Consider the following 21,003-nt stretch of genomic DNA (forward strand, 5'->3'; position numbering starts at 1 on the left):
AAATAATACCGGAGGAGTAGGAGACCTAGATTTCGTCTGGTCTCAGGAATTCAGCTGAATAGGGATCAAACCCTATTCTGAACACCTATAAACTCAACAGGAGATCAAAGAGGAGAGTAGCAACAACTATCTGAACAGAGAAGCGACCACTTTCTGGAAGGTAGGATGTGCGGAGAAGTGAATCCGAGGCGATATTCAGGAGGATAGATGGCGGGGGAGGGGCCTCCGCCGGCCGCTTCTGGCAAGTGATAGAGCTGCGGACAACAAAATCGGACCTTTTAGAAGTCGGCTCCGCTGAGGGACGTCACTCCAGTGGCTAAGCGGGGGTGGAACCCTCGCTGGACGGTGGGGTCTCAGGACCCTTGGGGTCACAGAAAGACCGGGGGAGCCTGTCTGCGCCAGAGCTCCCAGGTATCAGAGCGGGGAAGCCAGATGCAGAGACGGAGCTTAGGCGCGGGCTCTCAGCTTGGGGTTGCCATAAACTGTGATCCACGGCCCAGTCGGGCCACTGCTCCTGCAGCAGGGACCCAACAGGCGGCAGATCCAGGGAGACTCCCCTTCCTTCCCGGGGAGGAGCGGCATGGGAACGCACTGCAGGGATCTGCTGGGTTTGGAGACTCCACACGGGGTCGGGTGCCACAGATACAAATGCTCGGTCACAGGCCGGGTGAGCACGGAGTGCGGCCGGAGACCAGGGACAAGGGAGTGACTGCTTTTCTCTGGGGGCACACTGAGGAGCGGGGCCCCGAGTTCTCAGCTCCTCCGGGTGGAGATTGGGAGGCCACCATTTCTGCCCTGGTCCTCCAAGGCTGTACGGAGAGCCTGCAGGGAACAAAAGCTCCTGAGATCAAACCCGAACAGCTTGCTTAGCCCAGACCGACAAGGGCGGGGCAATTCAGCCTCTGGCAAAGACATTTGGAAACCACAGCAACAGGCCCCTCCCCCAGAAGATCAGCACCAACAGCCAGCAAGCCAAGACCAAGTTTACCGACCAAGGAGAACGGGAGAACTCCAGCGCTAGGGGAATACTGCACATAGAATTCATGGCTTTTTTTTTTTTACCATGATTCATTAGTTCATCAAAGTTAATTTTTGTTAACTGTTTTTTTTCTTTTTCTTTTTCCATTTTTCAACCAACATCTTATCAATCTCTTTTTAAAAAAAAAACATTTTTTATTTTTCATTTTCAGAGTCATATTTTATCCCTTCATAGTAGTTACCCTTATTTTTGGCATATATATATAAGTTGTTCTCTCTTTAAAATTTTGAGATACAATTTCTTCTAACAGATAAAAATATACCCTAAATCACTAGTGTATGGCTCTGTTCTAGTCTCCTGCCTGATCACATTCTCTCCCTTTTTTCCTTCTTTTTTTTTTTAAATCTTCTTTCTTTTTTCAAACAACTTCTTATCTTATCAAGTCCTTTTATAAAATCTATTATAATTTTCATCTTTACAGTCATCTTCTATCCCTTCATTGTATCAACCCTTATTTTGTACATATATGTCTTTCTTCCTTTAAAATTTTAGGAGGCACTTTTTTCTAACAGACCAAAATACGTCCAAAATCTAGTGTGTGGCACTGATCTATGCACTAGCCTGATCATATTTGATCACATTCTGCTTTTTTTGTATTGTTCTGTTTTTGTTTTTATCTTTTTTTTCTTTCTTTTTTTTTTCTCTTTCTTTTTTCTTTCTTTTCCTTTCTTTTCCCCTGGTTTCAGGTCTTTTCGGATTTGTATACAGTATATCTGCTGGGGACGTTGTAAACCTGTTAGCATTTTGTTCTCTCATTTATCTATTCTCCTCTGGACAAAATGACAAGACCACCTCAGCAAAAAGAACAAGAGGTAGTACCGTCAGCCAGGGACCTACTCAATACGGACATTAGTACGATGTCGGACCTAGAGTTCAGAATCATGACTTTAAAGATACTAGCTGGGCTTGAAAAAAGCGTGGAAGTTATTAGAGAAACACTTTCTGGAGCAATAAAAGAACTAAAATCTAACCAAGTCGAAATCAAAAAGGCTATTGATGAGGTGCAATCAAAAATGGGGGCACTAAATGCTAGGATAAATGAGGCAGAAGAGAGAATCAGTGAAATAGAAGACCAAATGATGGAAAGTAAAGAGGCTGAGAAAAAGAGGGAGAAAAAACTACAGGATCACGAGGGCAGAATTCGAGAGATAAGTGATTTGATAAGACGAAACAACATTAGAATAATTGGGATCCCAGAAGAAGAAGAAAGAGAGAGAGGGGCAGAAGGTATATTGGAGCAAATAATAACAGAGAACTTCCCTAATGTGAGGAAGGAAACAGGCATCAAAATCCAGGAGGCACAGAGAACCCCTCTCAAAATCAATAAAAATAGGTCAACACCCCGACATCTAATAGTAAAACTTACGAGTCTCAGAGACAAAGAGAAAATCCTGAAAGCAGCTCGGGAGAAGAGATATGTAACCTACAATGGTAAAAATATTAGATTGGCAACAGACCTATCCACAGAGACCTGGCAGGCCAGAAAGGACTGGCAAGATATCTTCAGAGCACTAAACGAGAAAAATATGCAGCCAAGAATACTATATCCAGCTAGGCTGTCATTGAAAATAGAAGGAGAGATAAAAAGCTTCCAGAACAAACAAAAACTAAAGGAATTTGCAAACATGAAACCAGCCCTCCAAGAAATATTGAAAGGGGTCCTCTAAGCAAAGACAGAGCCTAAAAGCAGCAAAGATCAGAAAGGAACACAGACGACATACAGTAACAGTCACCTTACAGGCAATACAATGGCACTAAATTCATACCTTTCAATAGTTACCCTAAATGTAAATGGGCTCAATGCCCCAATCAAAAGACACAGGCTATCAGATTGGATTAAAAAACAAGACCCATCCATATGCTGTCTGCAAGAGACTCATTTTAGACCCAAAGACACCCCCAGATTGAAAGTGAGGGGGTGGAAAACCATTTACCATGCTAATGGACACCAAAAGAAAGCTGGGGTGGCAATACTTATATCAGACAAACTAGATTTTAAAACAAAGACTGTAATAAGAGATGAGGAAGGACACTATATCCTACTTAAGGGTTCTATCCAACAAGAAGATCTAACAATTGTAAATATCTATGCCCCGAACATGGGAGCAGCCAATTATATAAGGCAATTAATAACAAAAGCAAAGAAACACATTGACAACAATACAATAATAGTGGGGGACTTTAACACCCCCCTGACTGAAATGGACAGATCATCTAAGCAAAAGATCAACAAGGAAATAAAGACTTTAAATGACACACTGGACCAAATGGACTTCACAGACATATTCAGAACATTCCATCCCAAAGTAACGGAATACACATTCTTCTCTAGTGCCCATGGAACATTCTCCAGAATTGATCACATCCTAGGTCACAAATCAGGTCTCAACCGGTACCAAAAGATTGGGATTATTCCCTGCATATTTTCAGACCACAATGCTTTGAAACTAGAACTCAATCACAAGAGGAAAGTCGGAAAGAACTTAAATACATGGAGGCTAAAGAGCGTCCTACTAAAGAATGAATGGGTCCACCAGGAAATTAAAGAAGAATTAAAAAAATTCATGGAAACCAATGAAAATGAAAACACAACTGTCCAAAATCTTTGGGATACAGCAAAGGCAGTCCTGAGAGGAAAGTATATAGCAATACAAGCCTTTCTCAAGAAACAAGAAAGGTCTCAAATACACAATCTAACCCTACACCTAAAGGAGCTGGAGAAAGAACAGCAAATAAAGCCTAAACCCAGCAGGAGAAGAGAAATAATAAAGATCAGAGCAGAAATCAATGAAATAGAAACCAAAAGAACAGTAGAACAGATCAACGAAACTAGGAGCTAGTTCTTTGAAAGAATTAACAAGATTGATAAACCCCTGGCCAGACTGATCAAAAAGAAAAGAGAAATGACCCAAATCAACAAAATCATGAATGAAAGAGGAGAGATCACAACCAACACCAAAGAAATACAAACAATTATAAGAACATAGTATGAGCAACTATATGCCAGCAAATTAGATAACCTGGAAGAAATGGGTGCATTCCTAGAGATGTACCAACTACCAAAACTGAACCAGGAAGAAATAGAAAACCTGAACAGACCTATAACCACTAAGGAAATTGAAGCAGTCATCCAAAATCTCCCAACAAACAAAAGCCCAGGGCCAGATGGCTTCCCAGGGGAATTCTATCAGACATTTAAAGAAGAATTAATACCTATTCTCCTGAAACTGTTCCAAAAAATAGAAATGGAAGGAAAACTTCCAAATTCATTTTATGAGGCCACCATTACCTTGATCCCAAAACCAGACAAAGATCCCATCAAAAAGGAGAATTACAGACCAATATCCTTGATGAACATGGATGCAAAAATTCTCACCAAAATACTAGCCAATAGGATCCAACAGTACATTAAAAGGATTATTCACCACGACCAAGTGGGATTTATCCCTGGGCTGCAAGGCTGGTTCAACATCCGCAAATCAATCAACGTGATACAATACATTAACAAAAGAAAGAACAAGAATCATATGATCCTCTCAATAGATGCAGAAAAAGCATTTGACAAAGTACAGCATCCTTTCTTGATCAAAACTCTTCAGAGTATAGGGATAGAGGGTACATACCTCAATATCATAAAAGCCATCTACGAAAAACCTACAGCGAATATCATTCTCAATAGGGAAAAGCTGAGAGCTTTTCCCCTAAGGTCAGGAACGCGGCAGGGATGTCCACTCTCACCACTGCTATTCAACATAGTATTAGAAGTCCTAGCCACAGCAATCAGACAACAAAAAGAAATCAAAGGCATCCAAATCGGCAAAGAGGAAGTCAAACTCTCACTCTTTGCAGATGATATGATACTTTATGTGGAAAACCCAAAAGACTCCACCCCAAAACTCCTAGAACTCATACAGGAATTCAGTCAAGTAGCAGGCTATAAAATCAATGCACAGAAATCAGTGGCATTCCTATACACCAACAACAAGACAGAAGAGAGACAAATCAAGGAGTCGATCCCATTCACAATTGCACCCAAAACCATAAGATACCTAGGAATCAATTTAACCAAAGAGGCAAAGGATCTGTACTCAGAAAACTATAAAATACTCAGGAAAGAAATTGAAGAAGACACAAAGAAATGGAAAAACGTTCCATGCTCATGGATTGGAAGAACCAGCATTGTGAAGATGTCAGTGCTACCTAGAGCAATCTACACATTCAATGCAATCCCCATCAAAATACCATCCACTTTTTTCAAAGAAATGGAACAAATAATCCTAAAATTTGTATGGAACCAGAAGAGACCCCGAATAGCCAGAGGAATCTTGAAAAAGAAAAGCAAAGCTGGCGGCATCACAATTCCGGACTTCCAGCTCTATTACAAAGCTGTCATCATCAAGACAGTATGGTACTGGCACAAAAACAGACACATAGATCAATGGAACAGAATCGAGAGCCCGGAAATGGACCCTCAACTCTATGGTCAACTTTTCTTTGACAAAGCAGGAAAGAATGTCCAGTGGAAAAATGACAGTCTCTTCAACAAATGGTGTTGGGAAAATTGGACAGCCACATGCAGAATAATGAAACTGGACCATTTCCTTACACCACACACAAAAATAGACTCCAAATGGTTGAAAGACCTAAACGTGAGACAGGAGTCCATCCAAATCCTAAAGGAGAACACAGGTAGCAACCTCTTCGACCTCAGCCGCAGCAACTTCTTCCTAGAAACATCACCAAAGGCACAGGAAGCCAGGGTAAAAATGAACTATTGGGATTTCATCAAGATAAAAAGCTTTTGCACAGCAAAAGAAACAGTCCACAAAACCACAAGACAACCGACAGAATGGGAGAAAATATTTGCAAATGACATATCAGATAAAGCGCTAGTATCCAAAATCTATAAAGAACTTATCAAACTCAACACCCAAAGAACAAATAATCCAATCAAGAAATGGGCAGAAGACATGAACAGACATTTTTCCAAAGAAGACATCCAAATGGCCAACAGGCACATGAAAAAGTGCTCAACATCGCTCGGCATCAGGGAAATCCAAATCAAAACCTCAATGAGATACCACCTCACACCCGTCAGAATGGCTAAAATTAACAAGTCAGGGAACGACAGATGTTGGCGGGGATGTGGAGAAAGGGGAACCCTCCTACACTGTTGGTGGGAATGCAAGCTGGTGCAACCCCTCTGGAAAACAGTATGGAGGTTCCTCAAACAGTTGAAATTAGAGCTACCATTCGATCCAGCAATTGCACTTCTGGGTATTTACCCCAAAGATACAAATGCAGGGACCCGAAGGGGTACGTGCACCCCAATGTTTATAGCAGCAATGTCCACAATAGCCAAACTGTGGAAAGAGCCAAGATGTCCATCGACAGATGAATGGATAAAGAAGAGGTGGTATATATACACAATGGAATATTATGCAGCCATCAAAAGGAATCAGATCTTGCCATTTGCAACGACGTGGATGGAACTGGAGGGTGTTACGCTGAGTGAAATAAGTCAATCAGAGAAAGACATGTATCATATGACCTCACTGATATGAGGAATTCTTAATCTCAGGAACAAACTGAGGGTTGCTGGAGTGATCGGGGGTGGGAGGGATGGGGTGGCTGGGTGATGGACATTGGGGAAGATATGTGCTACGGTGAGCACTGTGAATTGTGTAAGACTGTTGAATCACAGATCTGTACTTCTGAAACAAATAACGCAACATATTTTAAGAAAAAAGAAAAAGAAGAAGATAGCAGGAGAGGAAGAATGAAGGGGAGTAAGTCAGAGGGGGAGATGAACCAGGAGAGATGATGGACTCTGAAAAACAAACTGAGGTTTCTGGAGGGGAGGAGGGTGGGGGGATGGGTTAGCCTGGTGATGGGTATTGAGGAGGGCACATTCTGCATGGAGCACTGGGTGTTATGAACAAACAATGAATCATGGAACAGTACACCAAAACAAATTATGTAATATATGGTGATTAACATAACAATAAAAAATTTAAAAAAAAAAGAAGAAGAAGAAATAATACCTACACTTCTGAAGCTGTTTCAAAAAATAGAAACAGAAGGAAAGCTTCCAGACTCATTCTATGAGGCCAGCATTACCTTGATCCCAAAACAAGGCAAAGACCCCATCAAAAGGAGAATTTCAGACTATATCCCTGATGAATATGGATTCCAAAATTCTCAACAAAATCCTAGCTAATAGGATCCAACAATACATTAAAAGGATCATCACCTGCAAGGGTGGTTCAACATTCACAAATCGATCAATGTGGTAGGACACATTAATAAGAGGAGGGAGACGAACCATATGGTCCTCTCAATTGATGCAGAAAAAGCATTTGACAAAATACAGCATCCTTTCCTGATTAAAACTCTTCAGAGTATAGGGATAGAGGGAACATTCCTCAAGTTCATAAAATCCATCTATGAAAAACCCACAGCCAATATCATCCTCAACAGGGAAAAGCTGAGAGCCTTTCCCTTAAGTCAGGAACACGACAAGGGTGCCCACTCTCACCACTATTGTTCAACACAGTACTAGAAGTCCTAGCAACAGCAATCAGACAACAAAAAGAAATAAAATATTTGAAATTGGCAAAGAAGTAGTCAAACTCTCTCTCTCTTCACAGATGACATGATACTTTATGTGGAAAATCCAAAAGACTCCACCCCCAAGTTACTAGAACTCATACAGCAATTCAGTAATGTGGCAGGATACAAAATCAATGCGCAGAAATCAGTTGCTTTCTTATACACTAAAAATGCAACTGTAGAAAGAGAAATTAGGGAATTTATTCTGTTTTCAACAGCACCAAAAACCATAAGCTACCTTGGAATAAACCTAACCCAAGAGGTAAATGATTTATATTCTAGGAACTACAAACACTCATGAAAGAAATTGAAGAAGACACAAAAAGATGGAAAAACATTCCATGCTCATGGATCAGAAGAAACATTCTTAAAATGTCTATGCTGCCCAGAGCAATCTATACTTTCAATGCCATCCCGATCAAAATTCCAATGACATTTTTCAAAGTGCTAGAACAAACAATCCTAAAATTTGTGTGGAATCAGAAAAGACCCTGAATCGGCAAGGAAATGTTGAAAAAGAAAAACAAAGCTGGGGGCATCACATTGCCTGATTTCAAGCTATATTACAAAGCTGTGATCACCAAGACAGCATGGTCCTGGCACAAAAACAGACGTATAGACCAATGGAACAGAATAGAGAGCCCAGATATGGACCTTCAACTCTATGGTTAAATAATCTTAGACAAAGCAGGAAAAAAAATGCAATGGAAAAAAAGACAGTCTCTTCAATAAATGGTGCTGGGAAAATTGGGCAGCTATATATAGAAGAATGAATATAGAATCCTATATATAGAATGAAACTCGACCATTCTCAAACACCATACACAAAGATAAACTCAAAATGGATGAAAGAACTCTATGTAAGACAGGACTCCATCAAAATCCTAGAGGAGAACATAGGCAGTAACCTCTTCAACATCGGCCACAGCAACTTCTTTCAAGAAGTTTCATGAACTTTTGGGACTTCATCAAGATAAAAAGCTTCTGCACAGCAAAGGAATCAGTCAACAAAACAAAGAGGCAACCCACAGAATGGGAGAAGATATTTGCAAATGACTCTACAGACAAAGGGCTGATATCCGAGATCTATAAAGAAATTCTCAAATTCAACGCCCAAAAACAAATAATCAAGTCAAAAAATGGGCAGAAGACATGAACAGACACTTCTCCAAAGAAGACATACAAATGGCTAACAGACACAAGAAGAAATGTTCAACATCCTTAGCCATCAGGGAAATTTAAATCAAAATCACATGGTGATACCACCTTACACCAGTTAGAATGGCAATAATTGACAAGGCAAGAAACAACAAATATTGGAGAGGTTGTCTGCAATAGCCAAACTGTGGAAAGAGCCGAGATGCCCTTCAACAGACAAATGGGTAAAGAACATGTGGTCCATATATACAACGGAATATTATTCAGCCATCAGAAAGGATGAATACCCAACTTTTACATCAACATGGATGGGACTGGAGGAGATTATGCTAAGTGAAATAAGTCAATCAGAGAAAGTCAATTATCATATGGTTTCAGTTATTTGTGGAACATAAGATATAGCATGGTGGACATTAGGAGAAGGAAGGGAATAATGAAGGAGGGGAATCGGAGGGAGAGACGAACCATGAGAGACTATGGACTCCGAGAAACAAACTGAGGGTTTCAGAGGGGAGGGGTGTGGGGGGATGGGTTAGCCTGGTGATGGGTATTAAGGAGTGTATGTATTGCGTGGAGCACTGGGTATTATATGCAAACAATGAATCATGGAATAACACATCAAAACTAATGACTAATGTATGGTGACTAATATAACATAATAAAATTAATTTAAATTTTTAAAAAATCAGAGAGGGAGACAAACCATAAGAGACTCTTAACTCTAGGAAACAAACTGAGGGCTGTGGATGGAAGGTGGGTAGGAGACGGGCTAAATGGGTGATGGGCATTAAGGGGGGCACATGATGTAATGAGTGCTGGTGTCTGTGTATATCAATCATGAAATTCTACTCCTGAATCCAATACTACATTATATGTTAAATAACTTGAATTTAAATTTAATAAAAGTTTATGAACTAGGGTGTTGAATTTTCTTTTTTTTTTTAAGATTTTATTTATTTATTTGACAGAGAGAGACACAGTGAGAGAAGGAACACAAGCAGGGAGAGTGGGAGAGGGAGAAGCAGGCTTCCTGCCGAGCAAGGAGCCCAATGTGGGGCTCGATCCCAGGACCCCAGGATCATGACCTGAGCCGAAGGCAGATGCTTAATGACTGAGCCACCCAGGTGCCCCGGGTGTTGAATTTTCTTTACAGCAGCTACTCTTTTTTTTTTTTTTTTTTTTGAGAGAGCATGCTTGGTCAGTCAGGTGGGATGGGGGCAGAAGGAGAGGGAGAGATAGATTTTTTTAATCAGGCTATATGCTCAGAGTAGAGCCCAGTGTGGGGTTTGATCTCACAACCCTGAGATCATGACTTGAGGCAAAATCCAGAGAGGATGTTTAACTGAGTGAACCACCCAAGGACCCCACATCAACTCAATTTTTTTAAGTATTAGATATTGGTAATGATTTTTCTGTTAACCAAAACCAGGCAAACCTGTAAGCAATAGAACAGCTCTATTTGGAGTTTTAGATATTACAGGTTTGGGTATTTATATTTGGTCAAATCAAATGAGTGCCCAAGGGTGGAGAAGAAAGAGTTAATAAATTCAGAAACTGCAGGCTTACATAAGATGTTTTGAAAGAATTATGGTTGGTGTATTAACATTGGTCAATATAGGATAGGTTACTATGCTAGTTGCTATGTTGCAATTCATCAAAATAAACCTTCTGAGAATTACAAATACAGTTTGTGATTGGCACAGTCTTAAAAGTTCACGTCCCATCCAAGTGTGGATGTGGTTTCCCAAAGGCCTCCCAGCTCCATTTTAGGGGCCCTTGACATTCTTAACTTCATTTCAGATGTTTCTATTCACCTTTTTAATCCTGACATATGAGGTTTATTATCTGGACATTTCTTAAAGAACGTGAAAATGCTAGATTTGCTCTATGTCTAGAAAGGTAATGTCTAGTTAGGTGTTAGTTTGGAATTTATAGAAATTGTAGCATGATTGTTATATGGTATCTTCACTGAATATAATATTTTATCTAACCATAAATTGTTATTTCAAACTAAAACTCTCTTTATAGTTTATTTCTATGGGAAAGTAACTGTTGACTTTTAATTTGTGTCAAATTTTTAAAACACAGTGGTCAGTGCAATCAAATTAATCTTCTCCCCCCCCCCCCAGCTAAATGGGGACATCATGTCCTAGAAACAGCAAGACCTATAATAGATTCCATTTTACTCCTTAGTCTCCAAAATAGGTCTTTAGAATTCAATTTGGCTATCAGCCCACATTAATTCAAATATTTAACAAGCACTGCTTTGTGCTTCAGCATGTCCTCCCAACCCTCAACTTTGTAGCTCGTTAGAGGAGGGGAAGTAGAAGGCCCAAAAACAAAAAACAAAAGTAGCTATGAGTAAACCTGGTGAAAGAGGATGAAGAAAAACAATTCTGCCATAGCAGATGCTCAAATTATCAAGAGAAACTTCTCACTTTATATTCAACAACTTAAATTTTTGAAAGTTTATAGCTGTTATTTAGCAGGAAATGAAATAAGCATGTGTTTGAAGTTTACCAATTAGCACATATATGGAATTAATTTAAGACATAGTTGACTCTTGTATCAGCAGTCCTTACTTCAATTTTAAAATTCTGAACTCTTTTTTAAAGTTCAACACCTGTGTGGATTTGGAGTTTTTGTTTTAATCCCATAATTTCATGACAGTGAGATACAGCTGATTCAGGACAAATAGAACATCCGAGATCAAATGGACTTTTAAGCTTGCAACAGCATGATATCTATGTGTGGCATAAAACTGTGAGGGCAGGGGCACCTGGGTGGCTCAGTTGTTAAGCATCTGAATTCGGCTCAGGTTATGATCCCAGGGTCCTGGGATCGAGCCCCTCATTGGGTTCCCTGCTTGGCCCGAAGCCTGCTTTTCCCTCTCCCACTCCCACTGCTTGTGTTCCCTCTTTCACTATCTCTGTCAAATAAATAAATAAAATCTTTAAAAAAAACTGTGAGGGCAGGTGTCATTACAAAACCATGATCTGTTTCAGATTGAAAGCAAATTGCATCTATGGGTGATCTGAAAAATCAGAATTACCCTTAGAACATGGAAAAGTTAGCTGAACTAGAAAACTGTTTCTTGGAGATGCATATTTCCACATTGAACAGATGTCTTATGCATATACAATATTTACATTATCACATTTCTTAAAACCATAAGTGAGTTCTGCATTTTACAATGTGCCTCAATCTGAAAGGTATTTTGTCATAATACAGTTGATCCTTGAACAACACAGGGATTAAGTGCACCAAACACCCACACATTCAAAAATTCATGTATAACTTAACTACCCAAAAATTTAACTACCAATAGCCTACCATTGACTAGAAGACTTACCAATTTAATATAAATAGTTGTTTAACACATATTTGTATGTTATATGTATACATATATATTATATATATGTCACAATATTCCTAAGCTATGGAAAAATGTTATTAAGAAAATCGCAAGGTAGAGAAATATAGTTACAGCACTGTAGTTGAAAAAATGTGCAAATAGGTGGACCTGTGCTGTTCAAACCTGTATTGTTCAAGTCTTGCCTGTACTTTGGAAGTAGTACAAGTCAGCAACTAAGCTTATGAAATTATAAGGAACTAAAATGAACTCGTCATAGAGTCACATTTGAGCACAGTATGATGTACTCTACTGAGGTCATAGCACAGCCTTGGAGCATCACATAATTTGATTTTTCTTAAAGGCAGAAGTATTCCTGAATTGTAGGAAGCCTACTCTGGCTTCACACTATTTCCCACCCAGAGATAAGCTTCTACAGTGAGCTTGTGGTTTCTTAAGTTTTAGAGAATTTGGGAGGCCTTGAGGATGGATGAGGTAAGTAATAGCTGCTTGCCTGGTCAAGCCTTAAGGATGTGCGCTGAATCTTCAGCTCTTTGTACTACTCCTACAGTGTGCAACCTGAATCTCAGCTGGTCCCTAGAAATTGAGAGACTTTAAATTCTGCTTAATATAACAAAGGGGTCTGCACATTGTTTCTGTAAAGAGGCAGATAGTAAATATCAATTGGAACTACTTATTTCTGCCTTTACAGTAGAAAAGCAACCACAAGTATAGCATGAAGTAGTGGAGGTAGCTATGTTCCAATATAATTCTATTTACAAAAATCTGTGTTTAGTAATGTGTGCTGTAGAGCAAGTTCTTCTAAATGCGTCCACACACTTCTAGAGATTTATAGGGATTAAACTGAGGAGGAATTGAGGTAGGAAAAAAACACACATGTATTTTCATTAAGTCTAACTGAAATTTATCATTTGTTCTCTTATGAGTTGGGCAACAAACCACAGTCACTGTATCAGTACCGTGATTTACTGCAGGAAAATATTAAAACTGTATACCAAAAGTGTAATAGATATCACAGACCTATTCATATTTCATTATAGTTGTGGCAAAGATCTCAAAATACTGTAACAGCCATCACTCCGTTGAAATCATATATTACGCCCTCCCCAGCATTAATAAAGGACATGCTTACTACAGAGGCATATACAATTACGTTAGATGTGATTACGTAAATTTTATATATATTTCAAAATTTTAAATTTTGATAGATGCACTTCAGTTCGTTTTCTTCCAAATCCTCTGTGTTTTATTTCATGCAGTCAGCACATTATTCTGCGAAGGGTGTCCAGAGGGTCGAGTCGAGGGCCAAGGGGACAGCGGCTCGGTCCCGCTGCTGTGCTCAGAACCCCGCTCGTCAGCTGACGTCGTCCCTCTGCTCCCAGCCACTGCGGGGCGCTTGTCTCCTGCTCTGCCCCAGATGCTCAGTTCTTCCCACATCCGTGGCCCGCCCAGCCTTCAGACACTTCAGGCACAGACACTCATGTCCGGCTCCGCCTCGTGGTTGGGCTGTATTCATTTGTTTGTTTATGACCTGGCCCTAGCGAGACAGTCCCCTCGGAGATCCAATGGGTCCCTGATGCGTTTTGGGAGGGAACCACTTCTCCCAGCCCTTGGAGAACCCTACACAGAGTAATGTGCAGTTAAATGATGGTGACCTTGTTCCTTCCTGACCACGCCAGAGACTCCCTGCCCGGAGCCTGGCCCTGCGCTGGGGAAGACCCAAGGGCCTGCATGGCAAAATGATAATGCACACAAGCCTAGGGGTCAGAGGCTCACATTTCTATTCTAACTGCCTGCCGGACAAATGCCTCTATTTATTTTCTCTCAGCTTTAATTCCCTCACTGTAATTGGACATTCTACTTACCTGATAGAATGTTGTGAAAACCAAGTAAACATTGGCACTGAAAAGAAAGGCATGGTGTGGTGCCTGGTGCAAATGTTCAGGTAATTGGCAGGTACTATTTGCCCTGGCTGGTTGACATATGGGTATTTGAAGTAGCTCAGTGTAAATCCTTATTCTAAGGTCGACAGGGGCAATCCAAACATGCCTTGAAATCCTTCGTGAGAAGAAGGAATGGAAATGTTCAGGGCATGATATGAAAGGACTTTACATCTTGCATAGTCACTGTGGCCAGTGATGGGACAAGAGGTGACCTCCTAGACAGAGGCTAAGACCAAGGCCATCCTTAATAAAATTCTCTTGGAGGTAAAACTGTGATAAAAATTCTATTTATGATTTAGTCTGAATCCAAACAAGGTGAATAGCTTTATTTGCCAAAGAAAGTAAATAATGACATTTAAATATCTTACAGCTGAAGATAATGATGTTTGATGCCTCCCAGTCATTACATTTAACCTCATGACAGCTTGCTCAGGTAATATGGAGTTTAGGCTCAGAGACATAGTGAAAATTGCCCAAAGAATTCTTGTAGCTCTTAATGACTCAGTTGAGATCTCAAATGAGGAGTCCTCCTTGCCTCCCTAACAGTGTGACTCCAAGGCTATTGTCTCTCCCCATTGCTTCTTCCTTCCTACTCCATTCTTGCCTATTTCTATCTTTTGACACAAATATGGTACTAATAAGTTTGTATGAGTTGTTTCTAGATAACCCATCTTCCAAAATTGCATTGGACTCTATAATGATATTTATTACTTTATCAGTATTTATCACTTTTCAAAAATAATTATAATCAACCCTCTCTCTCTCACCAGAGTTTTTGATATTTTTCAAATTGTTCCCCCCTGCTGAAATATTAATAGCTCAGATATATTGTCTGTCTCTTTGTATACTTTGTATATATTGGTGCTTGTATATATACTATGTATACATATTATGTATATATTGGTACTAACTCTTTTGTAAGATTACTTCTGTCTCCAAGAACCAATTTTCTTTCTATTGGAGATGATATTACACTATTTAAGTCTACTGTTTAAAGTAATATCAAGCTGCCTTAAAATGACATAGTTGAGTTTCTAGGAAATAGGTATTGTTTAAAAGTATTTCTTTTTATCCTATAAATGGTAGCTTTGTCCCTCAAACACAGAGAGGGGAAAGCAGTGGCATTCAAACTGGTACATTATATATAAATTGTTAACTTTAATAATGTGTTTTCGGAGAAAAATTAGAAGCCAGTATTTGACAGGAAGAATGTTGGTTGTTGTGGGTTTAGTATGTCTACTATGCTGTTTTAGTGTAGCAGTAAAATTTTACTCAATTTCAACTAGTAGAGAAATCTCATTATTTCAGAAACTAGAATAATTATTTTTTAAAATGAAATTCTAATCTTTTTTTGAGAAATGCAGCATTGATAAACTGTTAGATCAATATAAATTATGATAGCACAACTCAAGTTGTGCTAATTCAGTCAGTTGCATAATTTGGGTTTAAAGTGGTTCTCTAGATCTGTCTACAACAAACTATGACCATGCCAAACTGACTAATTTTTCAATGGCACATGAGCTAAGAACAATTTTTACATGGACTTTATATAAAATTCAAATTTTAATGTGTATAGGTTAAGTTTTATTAGGACATGATTATGCCTCTAGTTCACATACAGCCAATGGCTATTTTTCAAGTACAGTAAGAATTAAATAGCTGAAATGGAGAGCATAAGTGACCTGAGACATCTAAAATATTTGTGTGGCTCTTTCCTGGAAGAAGTTGCTTACCCCTAATTTAGTAATCCAGAGTATAATTCTTTGAAGTTTAATTATATATTCTTCCATAAAACCACAGTAAAATTTCTTGTGGAGAAATTCTAGATTAAGAACAAATCTAAGTGCCCACTTTAAACAAGGGCATATAAACACTGCTGCCAAAGCCTTGAGTTGCTGATAGTCTTGAGATACTGTCCTGGGTGCTGCACAATATACTGAATACCCACTGAAGTCTACCTGTATGTGTTTTCCTTTCACATTTGAAAATATGAAGATGATACAAATAATGCACTTTCATCACTCTCACCGCTGGAGTCATTCAATCTTATCCTGCCCTGGATCTATGTCATGCAATTCTATGACTTGCGACATATGGATGAAGCAGGATGTTTTCAAAACTCTTTTAAAACTTAATTCCCTTAGCTTCTGAAACAAAATTAGTTTTCAAACATGTTAGAAATATGTTTAATAATTGAGAAAAGGAGCATAGATGTACTTATAAACAAGCTGTGCCTGGCTTAAACCTACTTTTCTAACACCCTTTTCTGTTGTATTCCCACATATAACTTTTGCTACTACCATGCCAACTCTTTATGACTCTCCAAACTTGCAATGATTACTGCTACACCTTTGCATATTCTGTTCTTCCTCCTTTCCTCATCTTATCTGCCCAACTAATTCCCTTCTCTGTACCCTTTTTCCCCCATCTATAGGGAATTTCATATTCTCCTCTTTGAGGTACCATTCTGCTTAGGATGTCCCTCTCTTACCTATTGGATCACATGGTTTTACAATTACTTAGGTACATGTCTGTTTCATTCATGAGGCTTTAAGCACTTTCAGAGCAATGATGTTACTTGCTAAATTTGATCTAATTAAGATGTTTAATTAACCATAGCCTAATGCGTGTGTGCATTTAATAATTATTTCATTTTATGCATAGGATGGAAGACAAAACATATTTCCTAACTGTAGAAGGTGGTTCTTGGAACTTCTTTCTGCCTTCTTAGAAAATTTAGTGCATTCTTTTGACCTCAGGAAAATCTTGTCCTTAAGCATATCCTTGGCCTTCTGCTTTAGCACTGAGACTTTGAAATAATTAAAGGTGGGAGTGTGAACCTCTTACATTCTACTGTTAATAAGGAGGTATCATACCATACAGCAAAGTGCTGTAAGGAAAAAGGAAACATATTTCCATTTTGTGGTCCACAAATCAGAGAACAGACTCATATTTTCTCTTTCTCTCTTATTATTTTTATTTAGTGTTATGTGCTTGAATAGAATGTGGGAAAATATAGCTGTGTTCACCAAAATTGTATGGACAAGGTAGTTCATTTAGCATAGGAAGAATATTATCTCTTCAATAATTACAAAATCATATTTTACTTATATTTAATACAGATTTATCTAATACATTAAAAATATAATGTGTACCTAAGTTTACATGTAACAGGAATATATAGTCTTCTAACTATTAGAGATATATATGACCAAACAATTATGGAGATTGTTGAAAAAAATGGCAAACTGTTTACTTTCAAAAATTCATTAGCTGCTATATTCAGCACCATTTTTTTGTGGATGGAAACCTCAGGAAAATGTGCCTCAATTGTTACTCCATGGAAGATTGCAGAACCTCAAGCCTCTGTAAAACAGGAGAGAGCAAAGTCACCACAGAGGGCCAGTGGCATCAAGAAAATTGGATGATTAAGATTCTTTTTTTTAATTTTTATTTGAGTTAGGAAAGAAAAAGGTATTTGAGAAGTATATAAGTGTTATTTTTGTGTGTTCATAAGGAATTTCCTTATTACAGCTGCAGGAGCCCTGGCATCTTTGAGCTGATTGTCAATCCAGAAATCATGTGACCCAGGTACCATCTGCATTAGTTTTCTAGGGCTGCATTAACAGAAGGGAGGTCGGAGATCAAGGTGTTGCAGCTTCTGCTGGTTTCACACAAATTTTTGTCATTCCTTGGCTTGTATGAAGCATCACCCTGATCTCCACCTTCATCTTCACATGGTGACTATGTGCCTGCCTCCAAATTTTTCCTTTTTATAAAGATATTGGACACCTCTTTAGGGACCCTATAGGACACAAATTAGGATACATTCTGAGGGATGTGGGATTAGGACCTCACATAGAAATTTTGGAGTAAGACAATTCAGTCCATAACACCATCCAACAATCCAATATTAAAATGAGGAAAGTGAGCTAAGGAAAGGCAGTATCACCAATATCCCCAATATTACTGATAGAGTTCTGATATGAAAATTCATCCTGTGTTTACCAAGCAAGCATTATTTAATTAACTGAGAACACCTTTTGTGAAGATGTAAGTATTCCTGGACTTCTCAAAATGCTACTTGAGAACAGTTTTGATAGGCCACTTGGCACATAAACATATACACAAATTGTTAGCGTGCATTGTATTATAACGATGTAATTTAGTACTTGTCAAAATTTATATTTGGTGGATAGTGACTGCTCAAGTTAATTAACAAATAATGACTTAATACTTAAAACCAGAATGACTGTGCTTAAACCGTGCCTATGAGATGGTTTAGTTGGAAAGAAGGTTCACGAAGTCCTTTTGGTATGTCAGTATTCAGCTAACCACACAACTGCTGCTTTTTAAATACTTGTTTTTTCTTAATAGAATGGTTTCCGGAAAAAGAAATCCTGTCATACCTAAGGACCATACCAGACAGGAGGTTCAAAGCAATACGAGAAACCTCAGGTGAAGGAAGGTTTCTCTGATCTTCCCTTAGAAAACAGCGCAGAAAGAAAAATGCCCAGCACACGGTAGGCACAATTTTCTGGCTGTGGACATTCACTAGGCTGCAGTGTGAAAACAGAGGTCCCTCAAACTGTTCATTGTTCTGTGGTTCCTACTTTGGCAGCCAGAAGTGAATTCATTATGCAGGGAACACCATGCTTTTGTTTTGCATATTTCATGCCATGAGCACAATAACGTATTCTGTGCCCTCTGCATGCAGGCTCTTGCTTTATCTCTTGCTGTTTTGATCTTCCCCTTGCCATCTATTCCTCCAGTCCCACTGATTTCTGGAACCTAGGGACCAGCAGACTTAAGATTGCTTGCCTCAAGCCATAGAAAATGGTTAGGTGGATAAATTTCCCTCCAACTCCGAGAGAAACACACTTGTTCTCACATCTAGGCTGGTCAGCCAGCCAACAAATATTTATTAAGCACCCACAGAGTAGAGAGCAGTGTGTCCGGCCCCCTCTGGGGAACTGCAAGCTCAGACAAATGTCCACAATGGCAGACATGCCACATTAGTCTCTTAGTGTCTCCATCTGTGGAAACATGGTCTCTTGGGCTTAGAAGAGGGAACTTGACAAGCACCTCTTTCAAAATTATCATTTGCAAGGATTTTTTGTTTGTTGTATGTGAATTGCTTTGTGCAGTTGGAAAAAAAAGATTATTATAACTAGTCACAAGTCAAGGTACTATTTTTTATGAATTAGTATATTAGTACCACCATCATAATATACCTTTGAATCGCTAGTAAGGATCTGGCTAAAAAGCAGATTTTTGATGCACTAGGTCTGGAGTGGTGCCCAAGACTATATTTTTTCCAAGCACCCAGGAATGATTTTGCACTTGATCCACACACCATGATTAAATAGCACTTACTAGATCAGTGGTTTCTCACCTTGTGATATGTTGGGATAGCTTAGGATCCTTTGACAATAATACTCCAACCTGGGACCCATGCCCAGATATCCTGAAGTTTAACTGGTCTGGAATGTAGACTGGACATGGGTATTTTTTTATTATTATTATTTAAATTCAATTAGCTGACATAGAGTGTATCATTAGTTTCAGAGATAGCGTTCAGTGATTCACCAATTGCATATAACACCTAGTGCTCATTACATCAAGTGCCCTCCTTAATGTCCATCACCAAATTACCCCATCCCCCCACCCACCTCCCCTCCAGCAACACTCAGTTTGTTTCCTAGAGTTAAGAGTCTCTTATGGTTTGTCTCCCTCTCTGTTTTTATTTTATTTTATTTTTCCTTTCCTTCTCCTATGTTCATCTGTTTTGTTTCCTAAATTCCATATAGGAATAACATCATATGGTTTTTGGACATAGGTATTTTAAAGGCTCCCTAGATTTTTTTTTAAAACTTTATTTATTTGAGGAGAGAGAGAGCACATGTTTATGCAGGGGGGCGGGGCAGGGAGAGCAGCAGGGCTCAATACCGGAACCCTGAGATCATGACCTGAGCCAAAGTCAGACACTTAACCAACTAAGCCACCACGTGCCCCTCCACAGATGGTTTCAATATGTACTATTATGGAGAGGCCACAGCAGATTTATCTTTTTGAAAGGGAGGATAAATCCTCCTTTTTGGTGTATAGGAAAGGGAAAATATCTTTTTCTCGGTCCTTTTTTTTTTTTTTTACTTTTTGGTTGTTTTTATTATGCACTACATTAATACACTGCATAACCTTCTAGAAGGGGTAGATGAGTATGACTGAGTTATTTTTCATCAATCAGGAAAATGCTTCCTTAATCGATATTCTCCAAACCCTTTGACACATAGTAACGATTAACTCCAGAGACTCGCCTATCTCTTTGCATCAAACTCCATTGATATGGATAATAGGCAACCCTTTTTTCCTTGCCCCCGTTACTGAACCTGTGGATGTACGCCGTGGCTATGCCGGGGATGACCAGGCACAGGGCCATGACCCCGATCCCAGGCAGGATCTCGAACCACATCGCAGCGCGGTTGCCAGAGCCGAGCCCCTGCCTGCCCCGCCCGGTAAAGGTGACCCGGCCTCGGCCTTTCTCTGTCCTTTTAAGTTCTCAATTGGAACAAGGAGAGATTAACAAGAAAAAAGCATGCAGCTTTATTTGATGTTTTATGTGACAAATCAACCTTCATAAAGAAAAGAAGAACTGAAGAAATGGTAAAACCTGAGCATTTTTATGCTAGGTTTGAATTTCCACTGCAAGTCATCAAAAAACGTAATAGGACAAAATGGTATGAGCTAAGTAAGTATGTAGAGTGAGGGAAAACTTAACAAGGGCTATGTCTTCAGTTTCCTACCTGTATACCTCCATCTTTGGAGACAAGGATGCTCCCTTCTTCTGGGTAATAAGATAAGCACCTTCTTGTGAGCTG

At 39.2% G+C, this 21,003-nt stretch overlaps 1 pseudogene; it reads right to left on the bottom strand.

The window, feature by feature from the left end:
- Positions 1 to 20,273: 20,273 nt before the first annotated feature.
- LOC148162057 (NADH dehydrogenase [ubiquinone] 1 alpha subcomplex subunit 1 pseudogene) lies at positions 20,274 to 20,657 on the bottom strand (annotated as a pseudogene).
- Positions 20,658 to 21,003: the final 346 nt, after the last annotated feature.

This window comes from Eumetopias jubatus, unplaced genomic scaffold (assembly GCF_037043125.1).
Source record: "Eumetopias jubatus isolate StellerSeaLion01/CBP00866 unplaced genomic scaffold, mEumJub1_p1.0 scaffold_23, whole genome shotgun sequence".
Taxonomy (NCBI): Eukaryota; Metazoa; Chordata; class Mammalia; order Carnivora; family Otariidae; genus Eumetopias; species Eumetopias jubatus.